Source organism: Rhinolophus sinicus, linkage group LG06 (assembly GCF_036562045.2).
Source record: "Rhinolophus sinicus isolate RSC01 linkage group LG06, ASM3656204v1, whole genome shotgun sequence".
NCBI lineage: Eukaryota > Metazoa > Chordata > Mammalia > Chiroptera > Rhinolophidae > Rhinolophus > Rhinolophus sinicus.
In genome coordinates, this window is record NC_133756.1 from 58,155,758 (window position 1) to 58,182,620 (window position 26,863).

General features: G+C 37.2%; 1 long non-coding RNA gene and 1 pseudogene across 3 annotated transcripts in view; one reads left to right on the top strand and one right to left on the bottom strand.

The window, feature by feature from the left end:
* The window catches only part of LOC141572137 (uncharacterized), a 390,849-nt gene that overhangs the window by 131,725 nt on the left and 232,261 nt on the right, over positions 1-26,863 (bottom strand). The gene's annotated exons all lie outside the window — the stretch shown is intronic.
* LOC109448692 (small ribosomal subunit protein eS24) lies at positions 18,707-19,120 on the top strand (annotated as a pseudogene).

Consider the following 26,863-nt stretch of genomic DNA (forward strand, 5'->3'; position numbering starts at 1 on the left):
CAGCTTTTTCATTGGTAAATTTCTTTAATCTAAAATGTATACAGCAGTACAACTCAACAATCACTCAACTTATTAAGGTAACAGCTTTATTAAAGCAAGTCCCACTGACATGACTCAAGTTAAAGGTCACTCAGCATGGTTATCATAATACTAAATAAATAAAAATTTAAAAGTCAAATGGAAACCGTCATTTAGAGTTACCTTGTGGTGTAATGACAAAACCTGCAACTCTGTAATGAGATGATCCAAATTCCAGATTGGCACTTACTAAGCATTTTACTAGTTGTCTGAATCTGTTTTCTCATTTCCAAAATTTGGAAACCCCTACTTTGCAGAGTAATTGTATTAAATGAGGTAACAAATGGAAAACGTCAGATACATAGCATAGAATATAATAGTTGCTAAACAGCCAGTTTTATTAGTATTGTTGCTTTAAATAAAATCTTCAGTGCAAATCATTTTATCATCTGTTCACGTCCATATTAAACTAACAGGGCCAAGTAAAAACTTAATTTAATGGGCTTTTCTCAGGCTCTTCTTCACTTAAAAAAAGAATCCAGCTTTTTTTTTTTTTTTAACAATAATATTGTGTTATTATAATGTCTTTAATGATATATTGGCTTTTTATGTTGTTGGTTTTGCTTGCAGACGGGAACTGAAAACGACACTAGACTTTAAAATACATTTACAATATTTAGGCATACATTTCTAAGGTCTGCAAATTACATGGATTTTAACTATTCTGAACTCACAATAGTAAACACAGCTTACTGATGCTTAGGATTTACCATTGCACTGGCAAAAATGAGGTGAGCCATCACAAAAGCAATATGAGTACAATCTGGACTCAAACAAAAAGTTAATTGCTTTTGAATTTCCCTTTCATGAATACTGATGGAGAAACAGAATTGGTACCAGAAGACTGAAGAGGAAGAAAATAAAGGTTCTAGTTGCAAAAAGACAGGGAAGAAAAACAAAAAGAGAGAATCCCAATACTACATACCAACAGGGCACTTATTGGTAATCCTGGAGAAGATTCTTGGCAAGTTGTTCAAAGAATGGTTTATGACAACTCAGAAAAGAAAGTGACCATCCTGGCACACAGTGTGGATTCAATAGGGACAAGACATCCCTCATTTCCTTCTCTGTCAAGGCTAGTAGCCTGGGATCAGGGATATATGGTGGACAAAATATATCTGAACTTGAGTAAGAAACCTAACAAAGGCACTCATGACAACTTCAAGGACAAGATGTAAAAATATGGACTGAACAGTAGGGTACTTTGTTAGACTAATAAACATTTGAACCAAAATGGCATCAACATCCAATCACTGTCATTCTATGGACGGTCCCTAGAGATACGGTTTTGTCCTTGGTCCTGTTGCTTCACCATTTTTTTTTTTACCAATAACCTAGAAGGAATATTTATCTCCTTTTAAGATTGATAAATAAAAACTAATATTTGTATGGTGCATTACTCTTTGCCCCAATACCTCTACATGCACTGTTACTCTTTACCTTCACAATTGTTCAATGAGGGAGGTAAAACATTTTATTTTCCATTTTACAAATGAGAAAACTGAGATATTGTGGTTAAATTACTCATTTCAAATAACAAAGCTAGAAAATAGCAGCTGAGGTGTAACCTCAAGCCTTTTGACTCCACATTTTGATCAAAACCTGGACAGGAAACAACTACAGAGGCAAGATCCACACAAATCTTGACAAGCGGAAGTGAGGGGAAATTTCTGAGAAACGACATGAAGAGACTCCCAGTGTATCCAGGGGGGGTACCATTTTGTCACGTGGATGTTCTGAAACATTCAGCTCAGTGAGATTTGTGTGATGGCAAATTTGCAAATCCAACCAAGCTGCATTGTATATCTATAGTAAAAAGGATCAGTCACCTGTTCTCTCTGCTGGTCACAACCTACCTGGGCAATAGCATTAAACGTTTTGGGTAGGTTTCAAAAGGGATAGAGAATAACTAGAAAACATTTATCACAATGATGACAGAGGGGGAAATCATGTCATATCAAGACGACTAGAAGGAATTATAGGTGTTAAACTAGAAAGACAGCAACTATAGCTAGGAAGGAGACCACAGCCATCTTCAAATGTATGTCATATGTTACACTGTATGTGTCATGAGAGGGGATAAATAGAACAATTCAATAATTTATTAGAGTTTGACCAGAAAGTGGCATACATCACTGTGGGTGATATAAAAAGGGATTTATTAAAAGAAGTTAATCTTATGCAACTATAGGAGTTGTGTCTATTGTTTGGTGAGGAATTGCTACACTTCAAGCAGGCAGGCAATTGAGAAGAGGAGCTAGATATGAAATGAGGGCGAATAAGGAAAAACTGAGACCCAGTCTCTGACCAACTCCAAAGTGGATAATAAGGTGGACCTGCAGGAAAAGGTAATGCCTTTACCGCAGAGCTGCACACTTTGTCCAGAACCTGAAAAACCCAACAGAGATGACACAGGAGGTGGAGAAGGGGAGCTCCACACCAGTACTGGGGGCCAGAGATGAATGACACCACATGTGAGCGTCACAGTGCCTGGGTCCCTACACTGATCTCCAGAGCATGAAAACTGGCTGCTCTTCCTCTTCTATCTCTAAAACCTGCACACATTCCTCTTGTGCCCAAGTTTAACCAAGAACCACACAAGAGGGTTGTGTGAGAAAGGGATTCTGGGAATTATAGTTTCAGTTTAACTAAGTGGGTAAAGTCAACATATATGAAAACTCAATTAGACTTTTTGACCAATACAAGTATGTGAGGTACCCAAAGACTGAATGGACTCAGGAAAGAAGTGGACTCTGTCATCAGCTATCCTCAAGTCAGATGACATTTGGAAAAAAATATCATCAATATAAAAAGCGATTCATCCATCAGCTGTGATATTTAAGATCCTTTCCCACCCTGGGGGTACCATTATTCTAGCATAAGGCATACGACGTTTAAATGAACTACATGCTCACAGTTTGGGCATGTAACCACTATAGCATTATGTAAGAAAACAAATCACAGAACCTGAAATCCAGAATTATAAATTTTATAGTTCATCCAGTAGTGATTTATAAAATTCAAAAACATTCACAAGAGCCATAAAGAAATGTAATTTTTTTCATCCTAGTCTTATATAGTCCAGACTCCCCAACCAAATGGGTAGCACCTGTGGAAGGTATATTGTTGCTTAGAATGTAATATGGAAAACCTAACGACATCTCTGATACCAAGAGGTATAAATGATGGCATCTTCCCAGGCTTTCAACTCACTGGGGCTAAGGCTAAAGCCCTCTCTTTACTCTTTCCCTCCCCTCCATTGAAACTCTAACAAGTAATGTCTTTTCTCTTTCTCCTACCAGTACGCCCTGAACTAGACAGAAGAGTTTGGTACAACAACCGGAGGAAAAATCAGGAAGGCAGTTTGCATCTAGTACATGTAAGTCCTGCCAGGGGGCCTGCTCCTACTTCTCATCCTGATCAAATGCTAATCAAGCATAGACTTCCAAGATCCAAGGCAGGAGACACCAGATCCAAGTCAACCAAATGGAGGGTTATGGCAGCCTACCAAAACAACAACAAAAAACATGAAAAATTCTCCAAATCACGAAGGAAAAATCCATAGTTGAGCATATGTTCAATTGCCTATGCCAATAACTTCTAAACTTGTAAAGCTGTCCATGCCCTTTGGCATCTAAATATCATCATATTCTTGGTTCAACTTTTATATCGCAGTTTCTCTGCATCCAACTAATTCAGCTCCTGAAGTTTCTGCCTTACAATATCTTAACTTCAGAACTTTTAACGTCAGAGCAAACCACTTTACATGTCAGATGCCATCTTGCTTTTTCATTTTAGAATGTATCCCCATCTTCTATTTCTGACTCTTCCCAGTAGTTTTCTCTGTCCCAGCTTCCTGTGATCAGCCACGAAGAAGGTAAAACCTACTCGGTAAACAGTCTCGGTGGGGAGGATGGTGGAACTAACTTAAACCGGCACTACCAAAGTCTAGTAGTCAAGCGTTTGTGGCATTTTTCCAAGAGATGTCGTCTCACAGCTTACACTGGAGCAGTTCAAATACCTCCTGTTGGTGGCACTGCACCAGCTCATGCCATATGCTTGGAAGTCACCAGCCAGTGCATTCAATGCCAGCAAGAACCTGCAGATTAATGAAATTCTCTACTAGTGCTGCAGACAAGCCCACAGCTTTATTTCTTTTAACATGATATAAACGCATTTCAGGCTCTGAGTTTATGGCCTGTGCTGATTTCTTTGATGGCTGAGTGACGCCCACCAAGACAACATAGCATCCAGGCAGCAACCCCAAGGGCAATGTGAGGAGGATTTTCTGATTATGTCATCAAACAGGAAACCTCATGGAGACTCTGGGATTAATGTATTTTCCACTGGAGCTGAAAGCTGGCAGGATGTAGTCACTGGAAGAGAGAGAGGGAGAGGGAAATGTTGGTTGGGGTGGAGGTAGTGTCTTTAATGTGACATTTAAAGAAATCACTCGTATTTATTTACGTCTTAAGCCTCCAAGCAAATAAAGATTTAAAAACTTTAGTTGCATGTGGTAATAAGCAAATTATATAAGCACTGGATATGAATGCACCCCACAAAGAGTTTCTCTAAACCATGGCACCATTCTTGCTCCAGATGGCACGGAAAATAATTTATAAATGACAAAAGTTCAATGGGTGTACGGCAGCTGTTCAGTTCCAGCTCTTTGGCCACCCACTTCAGTAGAACTGAAAGCTTTCAATCAACTCTTGTCTCTCAAAGGGCCTTCAAACAGCATCAGAACATGTGTACAATATGTTCTCAGAAAGTAGCTGGCCAAATATGAAAGATTAGAAATTCAAGTTAAATAGAAATGGAAAATACAAATACATACTGTTTTCTCCAAAATCCATAATACTAAGCAGGGATTAAGAACAAAGGACATTTGAGTTTTCAAAACTAAACTTTGCATGATCTCCTTTTTTGCCCCTTCAAATGCACTCACAAGCTTCCTTTCAGAGAATGAGAAGCATCTAGAATTTTCATGGTATTATTTTAATAATAAATAGTTAATATTGTGCTTGCCTCTCTCCATTCACTCCTATGACCCCTTACATTAAGAAAGCATTCCAGTTTAACTATGGGCCAACTGCTACTTTGAAACCTAGTGTCACTCATTTTATATTTATGTTCTGAACCTTCAAATAAGGCAAACAAATTAGGACCACCATATTGCGAAATAAACATTTTCCACCCTTTTATTCAGGAAGTGTTGCCCAGTTGCTATTCAAATCTAGGTAAACAATTCACACACACACACACACAAAGTGAATAGAGATTATTTTATTAGCTAAATTATTTGAATTACTTAAAACCAAACTGGATTATAAAACAAATACAACCTATACAATTTGCCACTTTCAAAGGAGCCAATTTCAAGCATGGCAACTACAAGAGGTAAGGTTATAACTGAACTAGAGAAAACTTTGGGGATAGTAAATGTGAAGAAACCATCTGCTGGATCAATTCTTTGGCTCATACTCTTGACTGACCACAGAAGCTTTCTAAGTGTTAACCTGACCAGGTTTGGATTGGATTGATTGTGGAAGGATGATAAACAGCTCACACCCTTTGTAAGCGCCCAGAGAGCTGAGATCACATCACTGGAGGCACCAACACACCCACTCATTCCTGCTTCAAGTCCTCTCCATAAATAGATTTCTGAAAGGAGGGGGTTTGCTAGGGTTCATAAGGTGAGTAGCAGTTCCTTTATGCCTGGGGTCTAGTTAAAAAAAAAAAAAAAGAACATTTTAAAGCAAAAAGTATCACATTAATCTAACTTATAGCAAATAATTTTAAGTGAAGACGTTTACAATCACAAAAGACTTTAAAGAACAACCAGCACTGGCTGAGAACAAAATTGTTCTCAAAGTTCATATTCAATTCATATAAGCCCTTGGAGGTATGCCTGTCCAGCCATTTTTTTTTAATTAGCATTGAGCGAATTGTTCAGTTTGTGAATTATCTTTTATACATTGTTCTCATTAATCAATACATGAGAAACAAGAATTAGAGACAATTGGTCAAATATTGTAAGCTTGCAGGGAGCAACTTTAAGAGAAACGTTCAAACCAATCATCTTATAAACACATATATTTTCTACACTTCCTAGCTGTTATTAAGGATAAAAAATCACAAATGCATAATAGAATTTTCTTCTCAAATAGTAATGGCCTTTGGACACCTACCCAGAACTGGATAGTAGATATAGAGATCTGGGAAGTGTTAAAATTATTCTTAAAGATACCATAAGGATTAAATTTCATACCAAAGAAATTGTATTCACTGTGCAAAATATCTCTAGTTAAACAAATTATTCAAAACTCAGGACTGAACACATTCAATCAAGCTGTCAAAGAACAAGGATCCGTTGTCTCTTTTCTTTGCCCCAAGGAACTTGGACAGACAGCCACCAGACAGTCTGCTGAACTCCCTGTGGCCTTCAAGGGTCCACTTCTTAGGACAATTTCTTGACTACAAAACGAACTTAAACAAGTAGTTCTGTAACTTAAGACTCCCTGTGTTAGGATTTTATACTAAATTCACTTGAGTCTGTGGCTGCTCCTTACCAGGTCCACTCGCCAAAGATGTAACCACTCAAAACCAAGAACACAGCGAATTTAATAAAATTATAGTTATTTAGAATCCCGTTTCTGAAACAAGGTGAAATTACAGTGGCCAATGCTATTACATATATTAGAGCAAACAACGTAATAATACATAGCTGGCTATGTGGAATTAGAAATAGCTCTCAGAATTTCCAAAGCACACTACCCACACCAGAACTTCTTTTGGCTTTAAGACCTGGCTACCTTTTATGGCAATAACCTACTTTATAATGTGTCAATCCAAATAAACAGATTATTAAAAGCAGATTATCACTAGCCCACTTCAAGACTTACCATAAAGCTACAGTAATCAAGTAATCAAGACAGTGTGGTACTGGGGCCAGCCTGGGTGGCTCAGGTGCTTGGAGCGCCGTGCTCCTAACGCCAACGTCGCCAGTTCGATTCACACATGGGCCAGTGAGCTGCGCCCTCTATAGCTAAGATTGTGAACAATGGCTCTCCCCGGAGCAAGGCTGCCGTGAGTTGCTGTGTGCTGCCACTGGCTGCCATGGGCTACCGTGGGCTACTGTTTGCTACCATGAGCAGCTAGTGGCCATCATGAGCGGCCGGCAGCAGGCGAGAGCTTCTGAGAGCGGCTGACCAGTGACCGACTGCCTCAGCCAGGAGGGAGCACAAGGCTCATAATACCAGCATGGGTCAGGGAGCTGTGTCCTACACAACTACACTAAGAAAACAACGGCTTGAACCAGAGTAGTGGGGAGAGGCGGAAAAAGGGAGGAAAAAAAAAAAAAGTGTAGTACTGACGAAAAAATAGAAAAGTAAATGCAACAGATACAGAGCCTGGAAAGAAACCCATGTAAACACAGTCAACTGATCTTTGACAAAGGAGCAAAGGCAACACAATGAGGCAAGGATAGTCTTTTCAATGAATGGCGCTATAACAACTGGACATCCACGTGTAAAAAAAAAACACTTAAAAAAATCTAGACATAGAACTTATACCCTTCACAAAAACTAACTCAAAATCGTTCACAGACCTAAATGTAAAGTTATAAAGCTCCAAGAAGATAACATAAGAAAAAACCTAGGTGACCTTGGGTATGGCAATATATTTTCAGATACAACACCAAAGACATAATCCATGAAAAAAATAATAAGCTGGACTTCAAAAAAATTTAAAAGTTCTGCTCTGTGAAAGACAATGTCACGATAATGAGAAGACAAACCACAGACTGGTAGAAAATATTTGCAAAAGTCATGTCCGATAAAAGATTATTGCCCAAAATATACAAGGAATTCTTATCCAAAATATACAAAAGTCAACAATAAGAAAACAACCCGATTAAAAAGTGGGCCAAAGATCTTAACAGATACTTTACCAAAGACTATAAACAGATGGTAAATAAACATATGAAAAGATGCTCCATATCATATATCACGAAGGAAATAAAAATGAAAATAATGACACAACTACACATCTATTAAAATGGCCCAAACCAGGAACACTGACAACAACAAATGTTGACAAGGATGTAGAGCAACAGAAATTTTCAACCATCTCTGGTGGGAATGCAAAATAGTACAGCCACTTTTAAAGACCGTTTGGCAGTTTCTTATAAAACTAAACCTTCTCTTACCATATAGCAATTGTGCTCCTTGGTATTTTCCCAAAAGGGTTGAAAAGTTATGTCCACACAAAAAAACTACACACGGATGTTTAGAGCAGCCTTATTCATAATTGTCAAAACCTGGAAGCAACCGAGTAGGAAAATGGATAAAGAAACAGTGGCATGTCAAGACAATGGACTACTATTCAGGGATTTTTTAAAAAATGAAATGACACGAGGAAATGTAAATGCATATTACTAAGTGAAAGCAGACAATCTGAAAAAAGGCTAAATACTAGATGATTCCAATTCTATGACATTCCGGAAAAAGTAAAACTACAGAGACAGTAAAAAAAATTAACAGTTGCCAGAGATTAGAAGGGTGGAAAGGGATGAATACGTGGAATATGGAATTTTTAAGGCAGCAAAAATAGTACTCTGTATGATACCATAATGATGGACACATATTATTATACATTTGTCCAAACCCATAAAACGTACAACACCAAGAATGAACCATACTGTAAACTATGGACTTTGAGTGATGATGTGTCAATGTAGGTTCATCAGTTGTAACAACTGCACCACTCTGGTGGGGGACATTAATAATAGGGGAGGGTATGCACATGAGGGGCAGGGGCTACACTGCCCCTCATCACTACCTTTCCATCAGTTTTGCTGTGAAACTTACACTGCTCTAAAAATAGTCTTAATTTTTAAAATTATTATGTAAAAAAATAAAGGTCTTTTAAAAAAAATCATTAAAATGACCCTAGATCATCAATGTCCCATGGAACTTTCTGGGATTATATAAATGCTCTGTATCTACACTTTCCAACCTAGTAGTCCCTAGAAATATGTGACTATTAAATACTTGAAATGTGGCTATTGTGACTGAGGAACTAAATTTTTAGTTTTATTTAATGTTAGATTTTACTTTAAATTTAAATAGCCTCATGTGACTAGTGACTACCTGATCGGACAACACAGCTCTAGAAGGCTCAATCAATAGAAAACCACTCATCGCTTGAGCCCTGGTTCAAAAATCTAGAATAGAAAATAATTTTGCAACTGGAATTATAATTCACTTTCAACACACCAAACATATAATGGCCTCTCAACATTTCTGAAGCAGCTATCTTAGGAACCAAGGTAAAAATCGATCTTAAAAAAAAAAAAAAAAAAAGAGTCTGTATTTTAAAATACTGTGTCTGTAATTTAAAATATTTTTTAAAAATTGATTTTTTTTATGAATTGTATTTTTTCGTACAATACTAGGCTCTGCAAAGAAAAAAACGGCAATGAATTATTGTAAAAATGATTATCAGGTTGATGATCCATGAGTATTTTAGGAAGGAAAAGTATAATTGAAAAATATTCATTTCACTCCATCGGTATTGCTCACCCATAATGTTAAGAATAAGAAGATGACAAAAATGTCCTTTGTCTAGCACTTTACAATTTACATTCTTATACCTTGATAGACACAACAATGAGTTGATTTTGTCAGGTGTAAACAGTGTTTTCACACTTCTGATAGAAGTGTGCCTTCGTTATTATGCAACATTTAATTAAGTCATAACACCAAAAAAGATCTGGTAGTGAGTTTCTGCACACACCCTAGACATAGCTAACTACAGAGAAAGCTAGGTCTTGAGCCTGTAAATGATATGGTTCGGCAGAATATCCAGTATTGATAGAAATGAGCCCAGTGGAAACAATCCAGGATCAGTAGTGAAACACAAGGAGACATAACTGATTGTGGCCCCACCAGTCTATCTGTGTGACCATGGGGAGGTCACATCTGTTAAACCTCAGTTTTCTTATCTGAAAAAATGGGAATAATGATACTGACTTACCATTAAGTCAATTCTGGATGGATTGCCCTGAACATAGAAAGCAAACTTTATTAGTCATATTATAAGATTGGCTCTTTCAAATGATAAAAACTGTGGGACAGTTACACCACCCCAGTTCCAACTCCCTCTTGGCTATGTCTGGACAGGTAGAATCCTATCATCCAAGTTTGGGTTTTTTTAGCTTCTTTATCACATAGGACAAGGAGTCCCTTTCTTGTATTCTGTTCATTTCCTGATGATCAAGACACTGCTGTCTTTAACAGAGAGAAGAAAAGAATTGCTTCATTCCAACAGTCTTTCCAATTCTTAGAAACATACTCTTTCTGTTTCCTCAGATGTTGCCAGACATTAGGTTTCCTTTTGGAGGAGAGATTAATGAGGCAAGAAGTGGACACGAAGTCATAGATTCTGAAAAATGTTAACCTGAGGAGACCTCAGAGACCATCATTTCTCATCCTCTAATTTTGTTTTTTGTAACCTAGGCCCTAGGAGAGTTAACTGCTTGTCCCAAATATCTGAGAAATTATATTCCTGTACTCTTCTTGTCATACAACATTGCATCGAAAGTTGACAGCAATATTTACTTAGAGCTCAGAGGTTAGGACGTAAGTAAATGTCCTCAGTCAATTATTTGGATGAACAGACGGAAGAATGCATACCTTTGTAAAAAGCACAAAAAAAGAAAACAGAAGGAAAGACAAATTCAAAGGCTGGGATTGTATTGCTCTAGTTTCTAAACAAATTATTTAGAAATTACACTCAGGTACCCCTCCTCCTGTATTCAATATAAACCTAAAAACACATTGACTTGCAGTAAAACCAGCATTCTTTCCACTAAACAACCTGGCTCCCAAAACAGTACAGAAGAAAAAAAAGGTCAAAACCCAATAGTTTTCTTACTTGTAAACATCTCTAGTGAAAAAAAGTTTAAAGGAATCTGGAAAACACTGGCTAAAATACAATTCTGGTATTATCAATGATTCTATCTTATCTACTTGTCAGTGTTCTCCATGCCCTGATTCAACTGAACTGGCCGCCCATTAATCTTCTGATGGAGAAACAAGAACGAAAAATGGCTTTACTAAAGAAAAATGTTATGTGTGTCTTGTTAGTCACACTGACAAACTGTGAGTCTTTCCCCATTGTTACTACCCATTCTCTTTGATAACAGGTTCCAAAATATTCAGATCACATTAGAAAGTTCATTCTCCTTTTCTTTTTAAAAAATTTTTATTAAATGTATTGGGGTCACATTGGTTAGTAAAATTATATAGGTTTCATGTGTATAATTCTATAATACATCATCTACCAGGTTGGTGCAAAATTGCGGTTTTTGCAAAAATTTTTTTTAACCTTTTAAACCGCAATTACTTTTGTACCAACCTAATATATATGGCATCGTGTGTTCACCACCCAGAGTCAGTTCTCCTTTCTTTTCTGATCTTTATTCCCAAATTTCAAATGTATACCACTTTGAGCTACCATCACTGGAGAATGGAAAGAGCACAAGCTTTAAAATCAGACAAACCTTTGAACTGAGACTCCCTCAAATATCAGCTGAATAAATTTGTTTTCCCTTGTAAAATATGTGTTTCATGTCACAGAGTAACTGGAAAATTAAATGAAATAATCCATGTAAGTAAAACATCCAGCACAGTATGTGAAAGACAGTGCCCAGAAAAATGGTAAATATCATTTCATCTCCAGTGATAACTGAGAACAGTAATAATACTTACATGTTTTTTTAAAGGAAGAAAATCAAATCCCTTCCTTTAAGGGGCTTTCAAGCCAAGTGGGGACGCCCAACATAGTCACAGTGAGATGAGTGGCACTGTAAGGAGCAGAAGCTACCACCTGTAAGTGAAGGGATGAGAAGGAAAAGTGCAAGGGGGAAGTTTCACAGGGATAACTGGAGACACTTCCTGGAGCACCAGGACTTGAATTTGGCTCAGACTTGAAATGCACCAAGGAGCAAGAGGGTGGCTCCAGAGAGGGATGTAACTGTGACAAAGCTAAATACTTCAATGCAAATAAATCTGGTGATGGTGGTGGGCCTGGGAAAAGTAGGGCAGCGATTTGCTTAGCAACCATGACTGGAAACTAAGTGGAGTCCAGACTGGGCAAGCCTTGAACATCAGGCTAAGACGTTCAAGCTTCTCCTGCGGTAGTTAGGGAAGCACTGAACTTGTGTCAGCAGTGGAGAAATATATACAGAGTGATGGACTGGTCAGAGGCAAGGACATGGGAAGGTGGCGGGGTGAGCAGAGGTCATGGAAAAAAGGACAACACAGTTCTTGCCCACATCACGGGTTGAGTCATTGTGCTCTTGTCCACTCTGATTTAATATACTATAGTTGCAACAGTACAGCCTCACACAATATACAAATCACATGCTTATTATTTGTCCGCAGAATAGGAAAAACAATGACAGAGTGATGGTGTAGGCCTTTTCAGGGTCACACAGATAGGGAGTGAGGCTGGGGACCAGCACCAGCCAGGAGGAGGCCAAGCCTTCAGCAAGGTTTGATCTGTGGTCACTAAGAGCAAGGTTACATGGCCTGAAGTAGGATTATAAATAAGGATGAAGGTCCTGGTCATGGACAAGGCAGGTTGAGGCCTGGCAGGGATCAGAAGCAAGGAGGAAGGAAATCCAAGGCCAGGAATGAGGTGGCCGTAAGAAAGCGCCATGAGAAAGTCTATTTGATCCAACAAAAGGAAAAACTTAATTTTATGGTGTTACTCAGGTCTTTCCTTACCATCACCACCCCTCAGGTATTTCTTCTAGGTATAAAACACAAAGGCCCATCATGGCAAGTTCTCCTCCCCTGCGGAACTCTTCATCTTTAGAAGCCTCTTCTCCATCCTCTTCCTGCTGCAGCTGCTGTGTTTTCCAAATGGCTTAAGGGCTTGGTGTCTGTGTGTGTGTGAGCTTAATTCCAACCCATGAGCCTTAAGAAGATATCTAGGGCTCCCTCATTCATTCTGGGCTGCGGCAGCAAAGACAACAGACACAGCCTTTGCTTTTGTAGAGCTCACATTCTAGTGCAGAAGTGGGAAGATGGTCAGAGAGCAAAAGTAAGACAAATAAACACAAGATAATGTCAAAGAGATAAAGAGATTTTAAAAGACCAAAATGTAAAAAGCAATTGTGCAGGACAGTGATGGAGCAGGGCTGGGCGAGGCTGCTTTGGAACGGGGTTATCAGGGAACTTGAAATCTGAGCTGGAGAAAAGGGAGCTCTGGATACAAATAGGAAGAAGGGACCTGTATGTGTGGAAAAGAAAGAAATCACTGTTGAAGGAGATCAAGGCAGATGGTGGGACAAGGTGAGCACCTATTATATGCCAGGTACTATGTTTGGCACTTGGCATTCATTATCTCCTTAATCTTCCAAACAATTCTTCAAGTTGCTACTATTATGATAAAATAGGTTCAGAAAAGTTGTTAAGTAGGCTGCCCGAGGAGACTAGCTAATAAATGGTCATGTCCAACACCAGAGTAGAGGTAAGTTTTGGACCAGGAGTTTGCAAGGTACTTTGGTAAAAAGACGGTGAGCAATAGCTCAAGCCTGCAGGTATGAGCGATGAGACCGGCACTAAGGCAAAGGGGGCAGGAGCAGAGGAGAGGCACAAACATGAGTGACACTACACAGCAGTAGTGATCAGGACTTAGTGGACAGAGATAGAGAGAGATGAGCCTACCAGCCTGGAAGGGTGCTGTTAACACTTGGAGAAATAGAAGACTCCGAAGAAAGCCTGGGTTTTAGACAGACAGTGAACTGGATTTTAGATGTGTTGAGTTGATGGGGTGTCAGTAGGCAGGGAACAGCTCGGTAAAGAAGTCCTGACAGGTGGGGAGGAATAAGAAGAAAATCCAGAAGAAAGGCTGATCCCTAAGATGTAGCTTTGGAATCACTGGACCATATGGCATCTCAGCAGCTTTCTAGGGTTTCCTACGTGGGCGAGTAGCATCTATATTGGCTACAAGAGCAGACTGACATCTCACCAACCTTCAGGAAACATGGAAGGATTCTCTCTGCCACCCACCAACATGATTAGCTCCAGAAACACACACACATACACGAACACTCTTTAGTTTTTTTTAAGTTAATGACGCTACTACAGAGACAAACTCACAGCAAAACCGCATATTATTTAGATTCAAATGCGCCAAGTTAAAAAGCTATGAAATCGTGTGGGCTTTGACTTTTTAATGTTATTCAATTGATGTCATTAAAACAGAAGAATTAGTCCTGTAATTACTCCCTTATGAGTTCTGCTGTCTGTCTGAAAAAAGAAAGAGCACTCATTTATGTCCCCAAACCAAATTATTGGGGGGAAATTAGATGGGTTAAAGACAGCAAAAACCAAGTTTCAACATGCACGAAAGAAGAGGAAGAAAGTGCGTGTCAAGAATGAATAATGCCCTGCCAGTCAGCCTGAGCCCTGCCTTCGTTTGACTGTGTAGTCTGGCTGACACAGCAGTGAAGACAGATCCTTTCTCTCCTTCTTCAGCGTGCCAGCCATGCCTAACACTCTAACACTTCATTAACATGCTAATGTGTGACAATTATTTTGTGCAAGTACCACTCTATATGTTTTTTAAAGGCTCTATCAACCACAGCTAGAATGCAGGGACCCAAATGCTAACTCACACTGTTATTAATAAGAAAACAATATGCTGATCAAAAGGCTTTTTTTCCTTTCTCTCTTTGACTTTGGCAGGTCAACCATTCTTTCTGTGAGCAACAGTGACAAAAGAAGCTGATTTTTCTGAAAGCATAAGCAAACTGTAACATTAATTCTATCGGGGGAGGGGAGATACCACTAAATGCCAAGATATCAGAGATAAATGGCTATTATGGGCAAAAGAAATGCACTAGGAATTAGAAAACCTGATTTCAATTTAAGATTTTCTCACTGTCTCACTCTGTAATCTTGAGTGAGTTGTTTACTCACTGGAGGGTAGTTTTCTTATTTATAGTATGTTGGGGTATCTGAGATTATCTTTACTACTTCTTGCACAAATAATCTATAATCAAAGGATATTAGTAATGTAATAACTGCTCACCCCTCAATTTCTATAATTATTTAAAAATCATTATATAGATTATTTGTATTATTTATCTTCATGTTCTATTGACTCCGAGTGTTAACAAGAATATCTATATCCCTATGGAGAATAATTTGAACTGTAATAAGATTCACAGACGATGACAGAATAAATGGAGACACACTGAAAACTCCTGCGTGTAACAACTTATTTAAAAGACGTTAGTGTCTCTGTTTTAATTTATCAGTTCAATACAATCCAAATTAAAATTTCAGTTGTATTTTGAGGAACTTAATAGATTTTTCAAAATTCATATGGAAAGATAAAGTACACACATACCTAAGTCCACTTTGAAAATAAAAAGCAATAAGAACTTACTTTGTTAGCTATTGAAATATATCACCAAGCACTAGCTGTTTAAGGTTAAAGTATGAAGAGACCAATGGAGCACCACAAAGGTACCAACTTGTCAAGGAAACAAAATCACCATATAGAAATACAACACTGGATTGCTACCTATCACCATATACACATACTAGATGGGTTAAAGACCTAAATGTGAAAAATAAAACTATAAAGTTAATATAATAGAAAATATGAATTTAATAACAGAGGCACACTATTTATTTCACAAAGCTCCCAAAGGAAAATAACTGATGAACTGAATTATATCAAAATTAAGATTTCTGTTCACAAAAATAACATAATGGACAAAGTTAATAGAAAAATGACAGGTTAAAAGAATACTTGCATGTCGAAAACCATCCGGGGACCAACTGAAATACACAAAGAACTTTTGTAAATCAAGAGCAAAAATTCAAAAACTTCCAGTGGACAAATATGCAGTGAATTTGAAGGGGAATTCACAGAAGAGAAAAATCCACAAGACAGCAAGCATGTAAAGAGCTGATCAAATTCATCAGTAGTCAGATAAAAGCAAATTAAAACAAAAAGATACCATTTTACACCCACTAGACAGAAATAAGGAAAAACAGAAAATTTAATAATGCTACGTATTGGTGGGAATATGAGTGTATCAACACTTGTATTACTGCAGAGAGTGTGGACTGGTGAAGCTTTCAGGGGTAATCTGAGAGTACTTTGTGAAATTATTGTGTTTACACTGTCTGAGCTATATACATATGCCTTATGGCCCGGAAATTCTGTTAGTCTCTATGCTATATAAATGCCCCTTAGTATTTTCTGGTAGGGGGCATGTCTGAGGCTGTTCACAGCAGCCTTGCTCATGGTGAGGTAAGATGGAGCTAGCATGGATGTCCATCCCTGGAGAAGAATATCTAAGTAAATTGTGTTGTAGGCACACTGTAACATACTATGAGCAGTCAGGTGCAATGGATTAGCTGTAAACAGCAATATTCGTAGGCCTTAAAATATAATGCTGAGTGGAGAAAATAAGAAACAAAATAGGATATAACACACACACATACATAAATTAAAACGCAGGTACAATAAATCCAAAATATGAAACTATGTATATTTTATAAGAATACATTCACTGAGAAGCTTACACACTTTGAAAATTGGGTTCTTGAATGAAGAGAATTGGGGATAAAGGGTCGTGTCTGAATGCCAGCATGCAGGCATGCACATACATAAGCAGGGCGCTATGGAAACGTATGTTTGCATGTGTATGTATATATGTATCATCAAACAAAAGTTTTACAAAATAATACATATTCTTATTACATGCAATGCACTCTGTTCATTTTCTATTCCCGTTGTTAATGCTGATCTCTATTTATAAAGTTGATTGTGTAACCTACCAATAGGTTACAACTTCTAATTTTAAAACACTGATCTAGACTATAATAAGGGCATTATAGTGAGTTCCTGGAATAATGATAGTGCCACGCACTCATTAAAAATTCAAGCACATAAAGCAGGACTGAGAAAAAGGCCCTCTGTGCTGCCTTCTCCCAGAAACACATCCACAGGGAATCACCAGGAGTCAGAGGCTGCTCTTCTTCACGTGATTCCACACTTCCGGAGAGTGAACTTTTCACCCCTACTTCAGCCCTGGCTTGTCAGACTAAGGCCAAAACTAAAGCAGGAAACGATATGCCACTTGCTAAAACATAAAGGGATATTTTAAAACATAAAGGAACATTTTTAAATATGCCTTAAACACATTTGAATAAGATGTAGATATAAGAAAATATGGTCCCTCTCTTGAACATGGGAAGTTGGAAAATAAGAAAAGGGTAGAAGTTCTAAGTACCAAAATACTAAAAAAAAAGAACTTGGAAACAGGAGTCCATTACACAGACTTCAAGAGAACAGGAAGCTAAGTTCGAGCAGGAGCAGATGCGAGAGAAGAAGACTAGAAAAGTCCATGGGCTCTTCCTAATCTGCGCCTCAATAAAAATGAAAAGGAAACAACAATTTCTATTCCAAATCAACTGAAAACTGTCTTTTGAGGGCAGCTTTAGGTCCTCCTTATACCCCAAAGCACATTTACTGGGACAACATAGAAAAATAGTCATTTTAAAGTATTTAAATAGGGTTAGACACTTCTGGGCTAAATGAAATTTAAAAGTACAATAAAGAGTGAGGCACAGAACTTTGCAGCTACACCCAAGTAGAGAGATAAAAATATATGGACAGGTTTAGAAACAGAACAACGTCCCCTCTCTCCAAAGACATCATGGCAGCAGCATTCTCCAGGACACACCACACCACTGGAAACGATGTTCCCTGGAAGACAACTTTTGTGTAGGACTAACCAGGAGTCGCCTGTAGGAGCTAGGGTTTGACGTAGGTATCTAACTAGAACTATGAACAACTACTTATAAAACAGAATTAAGTTAAGTGTTATTTAAAATAAAACAAACAAAAATCTGAAAATTACTGGTTTCCATAGAATCCATATAACAAAAGGCACTTGGAGAAGAAGGTAGTGTAAAGGTAGAGAGAGATGAGCTGGCGGAGCAGGTAAGGTGTGAGGAAGGTGGAGGGAAGCCAATGGGCTCTAGCAGGCACCTTAAAAAGAGATGGACACAAAGGAACCATCAAGTTGTTTTAGCACGTTACTTACCGGTCTTTAACTCAAAGGTATTCACAAAGTGCAAATGTACAAAGATAATGACCAGCTACTTTCAATTTTGATGAAAATATAGCAGGAGAACAGTAATAGTGAAAGTTACCATTTATTGTAAAGGCCCTTACAACACACAACTGACAATGCTTACAACAATTCTGCAAGGTAAATGATATCGCCTTTCACAGATGAAGAAACAGACCATCATAGATGCAAAAAAAAAAAAAAAAAAAAATTCCTCAGGGTTACACAGGAATAAATATGTGACAGAGACAAACAAGATTTAAACCAAGACGTTCTTACTTCAAAATGTCATTTCATTAAGTGTACCTTAATGAAATGATATTTTGAAAAGTATGACTCTTGAAAAGTATACTTAAGTGAAAATCAATTAAGTAAGACAAAGAATTTCCTCCATTTAAAAACTAGAATGGTCTCTTTTCCTCCCTGGCTGCTTGAGGGTCGGCTGCCATCATAAACAACAAAGTAAGCATCCAGACCAGGAAGTTCATGACCAATAGACTACTTCACCGGAAAGGAATGGTCATTGATGTCCCTCACCCTGGGAAGGCAACAGTACCCACGACAGAAATTCGGGAAAAACTAGCCAAAATGTATAAGACCACACCAAATGTCATCTTTGTATTTAGATTCAGAATCCATTTTTGTGGTGGCAAGACAGCTGGCTTTGGCACGAGTTATGACTCCGTGGATTACACAAAGAAAAATGAACCCAAACATAGACTTACAAGACATGGCCCGTATGAGAAGAAAAAGTCCTCAAGAAAACAGCAAAAAGAATGCAAGAACAGAATGAAGAAAGGTAGGGGAACTGCAAAGGCCAATGTTGGTACTGGCAAAAGTGAGGTGGAGACTGGACAACAGAAGGAGTAAAGATTCATCAGTCACTTTATCTGTGGTGACTGAGATTTTTCATGAGGAGATTAATAAAGAACTTAAAAAAAAAAAAGAAAAAAAACACTAAAATGGGTTAAACTCTTGAAGCATAAATTACCAATGTCAATATCCTGTTTTTGATTATTTTACTACGATTGTTCAAGATATTATCATTTGGGAAGCTGGGTGAAGGTTACATGGGAACTCTGTTATTTTTGTACCTTCTTGTGACCTAAACTTAGTTTAAAATTAATTTTAAAAAATAATAGGAATTAACTTTTTGGAAAGTTACCTAGATCTTTTTCCTTTGCAACACACACAAACGATATATTAGAGATACATATTGACATATTTTACATATATCTCTCTATATATATCTATATATATTCCATATAAATATATTATTTGAGATCTATATAGGAGGTAAATATACACATATTTATAATTATGTAGTTTTTAAATGGTAATTCTCAGTTGTCTGCAGTGACATAAATACCACAAGAAATAAAATACTGAATCCCTTCTATTCCCATTTAATTTTAATAAACACGTTACTACATGGTATTGTACTATTTTTGTCTATACAAGTTTATCTGCTACAACACTCAAGGTTTTTTTCATTTTTCTCTTTGTCTACCATGTTTACATACAGGAAGCAGGGAAACAGACCTACCATTTATATCTAAATTGAACATCATGAGAATAGCATTTCTAGCTGGCATTCAAAAGAATGTTTGATTTTTTTCCTAAGAATTATTGAGCCACTTTTTTTCCCAGCAAATAATTTTAAAACAGCTCCCATTTATTGAGTGATTTCTATGTATCATTAAATTAATTTACTAACACAACACTATCAAGTAAAACTTAATATGCCCATTTTACATGTAAGGAAAGCTAGACAGATTAATTTGCAGAAATCATGCAAATATTCAGCGGTGAAATGCGAATTCAAACTCAGATCTACATGAATCTAAAGATGGTACATCTTTCACTATCTTGCCTCTCCACACCGTCATGTCTATGCTTAAAATGCATCTACTATATTATTTACTAACCAAACCTTAATAGCAAAATATCCATTCTAAGCACATTCAGACATTAAAGAAAAAAAACACTCAATCTTCATTCCTGGCTCCTATTTGAAGTTCAAGTTTATTACTGAAGCTGAGGAAAAGTCTTTTAAGTATGAAAGAAATGCAAGTGGTATTCCAAGTAACAATATGTGTGTGCTCGAGTGGGAAACATGAGAAGAGCATCTGCCAAGTTCATTTTGGCCTCATTTGATATTATCTCACTGATCTACGTCCAACTTACATTTGTTTCTCTCTCTCTTTCCCTCCTCCATTTCCTCTTCATTCCAGAAGCATTCAAAAATCATAGCAAAGAAGCTGGATAGAGTTTCCAAGAATACACTGAAAACACTATCAAATAAAGGAATGGCTATCTAGGCCAAGTATAACATCATTTCAACTAAGAATAATCTAAAACACTAACACAAATCTTTATGGGCTCATAAATAATAACTGGAAACAAAATTACTTAAAATTAATTTTAAAGAAAAAGATTTTTAGAAATTCTCAAAAGAACTAATTTAATGTCTTTTAATTTGTACTTATGCACAGGGCATTATAATTTAGTATGAGTCAAACTTCAAGCTGTACTTTTTAATTCAAACTTTTTTAAAGTCTTTAATTATGTTTAATTCTACTTCCCGCTTTTAACCCCAGCACTGATCCCTATCTGTTCAACTCTGATGCTAATGAATCTCAGATTTCTGATGCTTTTAACTAAACATCTTCAGAATTGAGCATTAATTTTGAAGGTCTACAAATTTCATGACTCCCCTTCACATCCATCTATCTACATTTCCAATTGTTTTGGTCTAGCATATGTAACTGGTAGCATTTTTTTTTTTTTTTTAAGGACAATCAGTTCTCAATCATTTATGCTTTTCAAAATGGTGCAAGTAAAAATGGCTAGTCGATTTAGATTTTTAAAGTCACCTAGGTGTGATACTGTATTATAGCCTCAGTTCTTTCCCTCCAACTTCTTGGTAAATTAAGGAACTTGACTGTATCAGCACAATAGTAAGAAAACATACCTTTCTAGAAAACCAAGCATACAGGCTAAAAAATTCTGTCGTCTCTCCCAGACCACTAAGTATCAGCTAACAAATACAGTAATACCAATTAATATTTCCATTTTTATGTTCAGCGGCTCAGGTAATAATGCTATGAAGTCTAGACCACAAGACTCTCATTTGCATTCCCTCTTCCCACCCTACCCCTCCCAAAAATATGATGAGAATAAAGAACTGTGTCAGACGCTGTGTTAATCCTGGGTTACACGATAGGAAATAATATTTCAGTACTCTCCCTAACATGTAATGGAGATCAAGTTAACAGACAATTATAATTCAGTGTAATGAGGATATCAAGATAAGCAGAGTGCTGCGGAAATACATATATGAGGGATTTTCAACACTATCTCTAGAGGGAAGCAGTTGGGACTGTTCAGGAGAGTTCCCCAGAGGACGTGATGTCCAAAAAAGACTAAGAGGTCTTTTTTAAAATATTCACTTTGTATCTGCTTAGGTGGCTTTAATATTAAAAGACGGACAATTACAAGTGTTGGGGAGGATGTGAAAAATTGGAACCCCCATATATCACTAGAAGAATTGTAAAATGGTACAGCCACCTTGGAAAACAGGCAGTTCCTCAAAAGGTTAAACATAGAATTACCCTATGACCCAGTTATTTTACTCCTAGACATATACCCAAGAGAACTGAAAACATGCATCCATAGAAAACCTTGTACAGAAATGTTCATAGCAGTATTATTCAGAAATAGCCAAAAAAGTGGAAACAATCCAAATGTCTGTCAACTGATGAATGAATAAATAAAAGTGGTATATTCTAAAATAGAATATTATTCAGTCATAAAAAAGATACATACTAAAAGAACGTATGAACATGGATGAACTTTGAAAAAAATATGCTAAGACACAAAAGTCCACAAATTGCATGATTTCATTTATATGAAATATCCAGAATAAGCAAATTGTAGAGACAGAAAGTAGATTAATGGCTTCCAAGGGCTAGGGAGAAGAGGGGAATGGAGAGTGACTATAAATGGGTATGACGTCTCTTGTTTTGGTAATGAAAATATTCTGGAATTATATCATAGCAATAGTCTTGCAACTTTGTGAATGTATTACTACTGAATTCTCACTTTAAAATGGAGAATTTAAGGCATATGCATTCTATCTCAATAAAAAGAGAAAAAAGAAATAAGAGTGAGCAGATGAAAAGAAAGCAAAAAAGAAGGAAAAAGTGACAATGGTAGATGATAAAGACAAGAGGGAAACTGATTTGGGTTCCAGAGTGTGGGAAAGGGGAACTGAGTGGGATTCAGGGAGTGGTCCACTTTCCATTAGGGTGAAGGCACAGAGGGTGGGTTCTGCTTACTTGTGTGAACAGGGAGGCAGAAGTTGAGGGAGTTTATGCCTAAAGCGTCTCTTCTGATGAGGAGCTAAATAAGCAGCAAATTGGCAGGGTAGGAAGTTTGAAGTGAACAGAGGACGTTAACAACAACCTCTATAGAGAAAAGAAGTGACTGGAAAATAAGCCAGTTACTGGAAATTTCACACACTTGCTTTTTAAAAGCATACAAAAACATTTCCATGTTTAACATTATAAAACAATCGACTTAGACACTAAATGAATAGGGAGTCTCAGAAGAGATTTTCTCTTCTGTCCAACTTCCTGGATCCTTGGACTAAAGTGTGAGAGGCTCTCCTTTCACTTCCTGCTGCTTCATAGAGCAGTGTTTGCATCTTTTCCAAGCCGTTCCTATTCTGTTTCTTAATTGTGGAAGTCCTGTAGTAAGCAGCTTCTTAGTTTATTTGTAGTTTCCTCATATTTCAGGATATCATTTCAACACCTAACGTGCCACAGACTTCAAAAATTGTGAAGATGCCTTTTATGAAACTTTTCATAATTTTAAGGGAAACCAAGTTTTTCTCATTCACTGTTTCTTATTTTTCTTTTTCAAATATGTTTTCATAATTTTTTCAATATTAAGAAACCAGAATTCAGAAACTATTCCTTTTAACTTTGTACAATACAGGGAAAACTAAAAGTTAAGCATTCCTGTACTAATAATATTAGACTTTTTATTGCAAAAGAATTTCAAACTTGCAGAAAAGTTGTACAAACTATTCAAGGAACGTCCATATTCTCTTTACCAGCGATCCCATTCAAGTTGAGCCAACCACCCAAATAATGTTCTTTTTAGCCAAATAATCTGGTCCCAGATCACTCTTTGTACTTGTTTGTCCTCTTTCTTCAGGCACATTCAATCTGGAGCAATACCCAGTTTTCCCCTGACCTTCATTATCTTTTTATTATTGAAGACCACTGGTTAATTATTTTGTAGAATGCCCCCAAACTGGTTATTAGTCAGATTTTCTCATGAGAATCTTCAAAGATGACATTTTTGGGAAATGACACTGTGTTCTTTTCATTGCATCCCATCAGCTGACATATGATGCCATTTTGTCACATCACTGGTGATGGTGATAGTAACTTTGATCAACTAGGGTATGGTCGAATCTTCCAATTTTCCCCAATAGAGTTATTGTGTTGCCTTTTATAATTAATAAGGATGTATGGACAGATACTTTGAGTTTAAACAAATATCCTAATCCTCATCCAAATTTCACTCACTAGTTTCAGCATCCACTGATGTTTCTTACCTGAATTGTTATTATGATGTTTGCCAAATCATCATCTTTCCAACCTCAATATTCTTTCTATTTATCAGACTGCATCCTATTTAAAGGAAGAATTTTCTCTTTTCCCCATTTATTCATGCATTTATTTATATCAGTATGGCCCCACAAATGCCTGGTTTGTTTAGTGGGATATTATCTAAAATATCATTATTATTTTGATGCTCACATGGTCCCAGGTTTGCTAGTGGGAATTCCTTCAAGTTGGCTGCTGTGTTCTTTTGGCACCTTCCCATCATTCTCTGAAAACCTCTATATTTTCTGGCACAACAAGATACTCAAAATTCATTTTGCACCCTCCCTGCCTGAACCCTAGAACCAGACTTTTTTTTTCAAAGACATGTGGTTCCTTTCAGCAAAGACTGGTATTTAGAAACTGAGATCTGGACAATAAATATGTTCATATGCACTGGGCTGTCCCTGCATCCTGGTCCTTTCAATGAGCAGTCAGGAAATGGGTCTGTTTTTTGTGTGTATATGTCTACATATGTACATATTCACACAGATGCATATACTTTAGAATTTATGTTTGTTTACATATTGAAATATATATTATATATTACATATATATCATTTCTACATACTGAAAACCACGAGTTCACACCAACACCTCAAATTCCAATTCATAGCACAAGGTTCATTCTAGCTTTCCTCTTTTCTGTATCTGTAACTTTTCTCTCTGATAATAAGTCTGGCTTCCATTATCTTCAACATATTTGCTCATTAGCCTCACTGGGCCTCCTTGCTCAGAACTGCCTAATGGCTTTTTTTACTGAATTATTTTAAAAGGAAGAAATGAATCAAGCAAGCAAGGAAGGATGGTTGGCAATGTCACATTTTTGAGATTTGGTAATCTGATAAAAACATAATCTAGGCCCTAAGACTAAATATTAGGTTGGTGCAAAAGTAAATGCGGTTTAAAAGGTTAAAAATAATTCCAAAAGCCACAAGTACGTTTGCACCAACCTAATATAGTATCAACACAGCACCTCATTCCTTAACCATAGAAGAAATAGACTTTAAAGTTGTTTTCTAATGGCTTCTCATCTGTCTTTCAATGTGTGTAAGATGACAGTTCCTCATATATTTACAAGGAAAAAAATTGACATGTGTAAGTATTATATTACTGAGTAATAAAAATTTCAAGAACAAGGTGTCATTAACTTTTTCAAAACAAATAAAAGAAATTATTGTATGTCCTTATTGATCATCCCACCCCCTTACAGTGAAGATGAGGCAAGTGGGGACCAGACAGGTCAAAGTCAGAGCTAATTAGTAGCAAAGCACAATCTTACCCTTAGGTCCCTGATTTTCCAGATCAGTGTATCATACTAGCTTTGAAAATGCCTTCCAACTAACAAACATACAATTTAAAAATATGTCCACTGAGAAATATGCAGTGCTGTAAGCCCTTATGAGAAAAATTTATACCCATGAATATAGCAAACCTATTTTTAATAACTAGAAGAGAAAAATCTCTTCTACGAGAACTTTAATAACACTCAAATGTTGAACTATAAAACATAGTTCACATAACCAGAAACCGTTCCTTACTTTAGTTTTCCCCAATTCTTCCAACTCATCATACATAACATCTATCACCACAGTACCATACATACGAAGAAATGCAAAACGGGGATAATAAGACCATCTACCTCATCAGCATACTGGAAGGATTAAGACAGTGTAAAAATATTATGTAAATGAGGCTGGGCTATACTGTTATAAGTGGCTCTTATTCCCTTGATGTAAATGGTTTGTTAAAAAGCTGATTAGACCAACTTTGTGCAACGTGGTATCAGCTCTGGCACCAAGCTGCCATTCAGCATCACACTAAGCAGGTTACCCCAGCTTTTGGTGTCCCAGTTTCCTGTTCCTCCTCTGTAAAATGAAGATGACAGCACCTAGTTCTCAGAACTGGCATGCAAATTAAGTGAGAAACAAGTATGTAAAGTGCTGAACATGAAGGCTGGCACTAGTGCTCAGTTAGTAACCGGCAGCCCTCTATTGTCACCACCCTTGTCATGGCCCTGCCATCACTATCTCCATTATCAGAGCTATCAGCATTACTTTCACACCTTATAGTTGCTTACAGTACATACTACTGGCGGGAAATGAAAGCCGTTTGAAATCTGCTATGGTCATAAATAAAATGGAGCTCATCTCATGTTTGCAAGAGGACACTTAGGCCACTCCTAAATCATTTCCTTGTTTTTCTGGATTTGATCTCACACAACCCTTAAAGATGATCCCAGTTTCTAGCTTCCCATCCCCCCGGCCCCCGCCACCAAGACACTGGACATGATCAGTTTACCCAAATATCTTGGGTCCAAAGATGTCATTTATCTTATGTGATGTGATACTCTGATATTTCGCCACACGGAGGCTAATGAAGGATGAAATTTCAGACTAGAATAAAAATAATTAAAGGAATGAGATGATTTTATAGCAAGGCAGCAAACACGATAAAATCCTTAACAGATTTAAAACAGATTAGGGACAAAACTATCTTCAGGCAGGCCAAAAATGGTGGCTCTCTTTTCTTAGTACGTGACTCCTGGCAAACTAAGCTGTTTTATTACTTAAAGCTTAGGGTTTTTTTTAACTTTTTTTTTCTTTTCTAGAAAAAAAAAAAAATGTCTAGTGTTCAATGAAATACCAGGTGCACTGTGGCTTTCACTCTTGTTTAAAAAAAGAAGAAGGAAAAAAAACACCTATTGTCGCTCATAGGCCTAGCCTGTCAAGCAGGAATTAAAATCTCTTTAAAAAGAAGCTTTGCATGGTTCATGTGTCAGGCCGATATGAGCTGGATCGGCTTACAGAAGGGGCCTGAGATAAGGCAACCAAAAATGGTTAGACGGAAGCAGCCCCCAGAAAAATCTATGATTTCTTTACTCATCTTCCCCACTCTCGTTCCCTCCCTCTCTCTCCCCTTTGTAAGAACTGGT